The sequence below is a fragment of the Gopherus flavomarginatus genome, chromosome 2, assembly GCF_025201925.1.
Source record: "Gopherus flavomarginatus isolate rGopFla2 chromosome 2, rGopFla2.mat.asm, whole genome shotgun sequence".
Lineage (NCBI taxonomy): Eukaryota > Metazoa > Chordata > Testudines > Testudinidae > Gopherus > Gopherus flavomarginatus.
In genome coordinates this window covers 278,434,555-278,439,679 of record NC_066618.1, presented here as the reverse complement: position 1 = coordinate 278,439,679, position 5,125 = coordinate 278,434,555, and the positions used below count along the sequence as shown (strand labels likewise).

At 41.3% G+C, this 5,125-nt stretch overlaps 1 pseudogene; it reads left to right on the top strand.

Annotated features, from left to right (window-relative positions):
* Positions 1-206: 206 nt before the first annotated feature.
* On the top strand, positions 207-383 carry LOC127046099 (uncharacterized; annotated as a pseudogene).
* Positions 384-5,125: the final 4,742 nt, after the last annotated feature.

Here is a 5,125-nt window from a genome sequence, read left to right as displayed (position 1 = left end):
CTCATGATACTGCTCTGCTACCTACCCCAATAAAGGAGAACTAGCAACTTAAAATGCCTTGTTCAGAAATTTTAAGTAACACTTAACTTTCAAATGCCTGAACACCAAGTGTAACTTTTCTTGTCTGCATAGTAAACACTGGCATTTTTATCTGTTTGAATAATCAAAGTGATGCTTTCCGTGCCTTCTTGGTTGCAAAGATTTGAACCACTTCTTGGCTCCTTGGAGCTAAGATCAAAGTGTAGTGTCTGGTCTTATCAGTTTAATATCTGATATGTCCTTTATTTGAGGACTATGTATTAAATTGATTTTTGAAACCAGAGATGGAATAGGAGCATGCATTGACCTGGTATTGCACTGCCTCCAGGAATAGTTGAGGGGAGGGATAGCTTAGTGGTTTGAGTATCAGCCTCCTAAATCCAGGGTTGTGAATTCAATCCTTGAGGGAGTCATTTAGGGATTTGGGGCAAAAATCTGTCTGTGGGGATTGGTCCTGCTTTGTAGTACTGGGTTAGACTGGATGATCTCCTGAGGTCCCTTCAAACCCTAATATTCTAAGGTCCACAGTCTGGGCCAGTTCATGCTCTGTTGAGATGGTTGCAAGGCTGAGTAACCTCTCCTGTGTCATTGTGGAGCATAGATATGTGTTTATTAACTTCAGCTTGGAGAAGCTGCATTCTCCACTGGCAGCTGTTACAAGAAGTGTTAGAGGTATGTGCAGAGCAACAAAAGCATTTAGAAAGAGGGTGGTCATCTTATTTGTGAACATATACTCCAAAACAGCCTTTGGAGTTGATCCTGCTGAAATGTATCTTGAAAAGGGTTTCAGTTAATCACCTAAATCACTCACATCAATATTGCACATGTCATCATGCATCAACACTGTCTCTAGTGCCCTGCATTGCTGGTATAGGTCTTCTGATGGTATAGTGAGGAGTTTTGGAATATCATACAACATCCCAAATATACTGCTGTGTTCCTTAAGCTGCATGAAACATTCAACTGACTGTATTGCACAATCTAGCACCTGATTAAATAAATTCAACTTTGAATTGTTGTTTGGGGTCCCTTATGGGATTATCCCGTGCCTCGTAATCAAACTGTAATTTTCTTTGGTGACTCTTGTATCCTTGAATGACTGGGGAAATAGTTTCCGTGTGAAGTTCCTCTGCCAACTTCTGTGCACTCCTCAGAACATTTTGAAATCCCTCATCTGACTGGTAAGACTGTAGGTATGAGTTTGCTTTGTCCAGTTGTTCCATTGCTCCATATATATTAAGGCCAACACCTTGGAGTCTCTTGCTTACAACATTTATTTCAAACAGTATTTCATGCCACAGCACTAAGCCACACAGAAATTTGAAGTTGTGTATGTTTCTGCTGATTCCATTTCCCACTGCCACTGTTCTCCATAATGGCAACTATGGCATCATCTATCTTCCCAATGTGGTGTTTGATAGGCTTTATCACCTCCACTCAACTTTCCCATCGTGTGGCACTCAGTGGTTTCAGTGTCAAAGAGGATGTTCCCAGATGTTGCTTCAAAATTTGCCATCAATGAGTTGATGCAGAGAAAAATACATCGATGCTTTGAATTACATTAAAAAATTCAGTAGCCTCACTAGAAGCTGATACTACATCACTGACCACCAAGTTCAATGAATGAGAACAGCACGGGACTAAAAAAGCTTGAGGGTTTAACTCTCAGATCCATGTTCACTTTTTTTTGCAACAGCTTTACACTGACTCATATTTAGCTTGTGATCCACTCTGACCCTCAGATCCCTTTCCGCAGTACTCCTTCCTAGGCAGTCATTTCCCATTCTGTATGTGTGCAACTGATTGTTCCTTCCTAAGTGGAGTACTTTGCATTTGTCCTTATTGAATTTCATCCTATTTACTTCAGATCATTTTGAATTTTAATCCTATTCTCCAAAGCACTTATAACTCCTCCCAGCTTGGTATCACCCGCAAACTTTATAAGTGTACACTCAATGCCATTATCTAAATCACTGATGAAGATATTGAACTGAACCAGACCCAGAACTGATCCCTGCGGGACCCCACTCGTTATGCCCTTACAACATGACTGTGGACCATTGATAACTAATCTCTGGGTCCACAGTGCACCCGTTATGCACCCACCTTATAATTGCTCCATCTAGCTTGTATTTCTCTAGTTTGTTTATAAGAGGGTCATGCGAGAAGTATCAAAAGCCTTACTAAAGTCAAGATATATCAGATCTACTGCTTCCCCCCCATCTACACGGTTTGTTACCCTGTCAAAGAAAGCTATCAGGTTGGTTTGACACAATTTATTCTTGACAAGTCCATGCTGACTGTTACTTATCTTATTATCTTCTAGGTGTTTGCAAATTGATTATTTGCTCCATTATCTTTCTGGGTATAGAAGTTGTGATAAATGAAGGGGGAGGAGGGATTAGCTCCCTTTGATAGATACCCAGCTAGCCAGTTAACTGTAAAATCCCTCTTGGTCTGTTCTCTGCTTGGTTTACCTGTAAAGGGTTAACAAGCCCACAGGTAAAAGAAAAGGAGTGGGCACCTGACCAAAAGAGCCAATGGGAAGGTAGAACTTTTTAAAAATGAGAAAGAAACTTTCCCTTTGTCTGTTCTCTGCGCTGCAGGAACGGAGCAGCAATGCTGCATAAGGCTTGAACCAGGTATGAAAATTCATCTTCTATACCTAGAAGAAATTATTTGGATAGAGAATGTTTTAGTTAGACACAATCAGGTTTATTTTTTATTTTGGCTTATGGATCTTCTCTGTGCTAACCCCAGATGCTTTTGTTTGCTTGTAACCTTTCAGCTGAATCCCCAAGAAAGCTAGTTTGGGTGCTTAATTTTTGGAATTGCTCTTTAAAATCCAGATGCATTTTTTTCCTTTTTGTTTTTAATAAAATTTACCTTTTTAAAGAAAAGGACTGGATTTTTGGAGTTCTAAGAGGTTTGTGCATGTTGTTTGATTAGCTGGTAGCGACAGCTAAGACAGCTAATTTCTTTTGTTTTCTTTCTCAGCTCTTCTCCGGACGTGTGTGTGTGTGAGAAAGGGCTTGAGGGTACCCCACAGGGAGCAATTCCCAAGTGCTCCAACCCAAGGTCAGAGAAAAGCTGTAACCTTGGGAGTTTAATACAAGCTTGGAGTGGCAAGTATTTATTTTCAAAATCCTTGTGGGCTCCCACTTCTGCACTTGGAGTGACAGTGTAGAGATTCAGCCTTGACAGAAGTTAAGCTGACTGGTCTTTAATTCCCTGGGATATCCTTATTTCCCTTTTTATAGATGGGTGCTATATTTGCCCTTTTCCAGTCTTCTGGGATGTCTCCCGTCTTCCATGACTTTTCAAAGATAAATGCTAATGGCTCAGATATCTCCTCAGTCAGCTCCTTGAATATTCTAGGATGCATTTCATCAGGCCCTGGTGATCTGAAGGCCTCTAACTTGTCTTAAGTAACTTTTGACTTGTTCTTTCCCTGTTTTAGACTCTTATCCTACCTCATTTTCATTGGCATTCACTATGTTAGAAGTCCAATAGCCACCAACCAACCAATATCACTTTTCACAACACACATACTAGCCCAGACTTCTCAGCAAACTTGCTAACTAGCTAGTAAATCTGCTGTGAAGTCTGCGCTATTAGTTCCCAAGGCTCAGCCCTGGCACAAATCGAGCACTGGATAGGGGACCAAGGGAGACAGCGGGAGCCATGCGTGATTGGGGGTGCTGATGGTGGTGGTGAGCCCTGCTGCACCTGGGAAGGTGGGTTGGAAACTCACCACCCATGTGAGGCACAATGCTGGAGGAGCACATGTCTCCAGAGGTGGTACAAGGCACTGGCCCCTACTGGCGGACCCAGTAACCAACACCAAGGCAGCACATCCAGGAGCAACATGGAGGGGAAGGGCCAATGCCAATTCCATCGCACCCCACCCCACCCTTTCACCACCGAAGAGACTGTCATAACCACAAGAAGAGTCACTGGTGGCCACATTTGAGAAATGCTGATTTATTCTACCTAGTGAACGTTCTCTAGCCTATTTATATGAAGGGAGCAAGAATCTTTTGTGGTTCACACATCTAGCTGGAACTCCAGCTAAAACCCAAGAAGTGTGAAGGAAGATCATATCCACAGATATTATTTGAGTTAAAAGCCAGTTAGAAGCCTGTCTACCTTATGCAGTCATTCTTTAGGAAAGAAGGAATAATGTGCACAGACAAAGCAGGAGACAATGGAATTGCCACACATCTCAGAGAACTGCCATGTCTGGGTGAAAGTTTCCTACACACGAGTAGACCAAATATTTCTGTACATATTTTAGGATGCTGCATGTTGCTTTAGAATGTAGTGGTTAGCCGCAAGTCTCTGCCAGTAGCCACATTGCATGGTTGAGTACAGACCTGAAACAATTTAATTAAAGCTGTTCGGAAATTTTTTGATGCTACTTTTTTTTTTTGGTCAGGAAATGCTGATTAGTTGAAATTGAAACATTTCCAATTAAACTTTTCACGTTGAGGATGAAATTTCTCATCAAACTGAGAGTGAGACCCCAGAATTGCAAATAGCTCACTGGCTAGAGTATGCACAGTGGATGTGGACAACCCCTATTCAAGCCGTGCTCTGCTAGATTTATGGCAGTGTCTTAAATTTGGGTCTCATACATCCCAGCAAGTGCTTTTGCCAGTGGACCATTGGTTATTTTGGATGATCTCTCTTTTCTCTTTCTCTTTTTTGTTCCATATTTTTGTTCCATATTGGAATAAAAACAAATTTCAAAACCTCAAAGCTTTTCGCAACTTGAAATTCTTGTTTTCTGGGAAGTCTTCACTTTAATTAGTTCATAATAAGGGAAACAGTTGCTTTGTGTGTTAAGAATCTAGGGCAAATAGCTGCAGTTTGATTTGTATGTAACTGCATATATCATGCATGGCTGGCATTAATGAATGACACTTGGGGAAAAATACAGTTTTGAAGCGCAGGCTCCATGGATTAACAAGGGCCAATTTAAAGGTATGTATTTCCCTAAGCACCACAGATAATCTATAAGCAGCTGGAGGGAAAAAAACATCCTTTATTGGCCTGAAGATGCGTATTAACTGTATTAGATCAC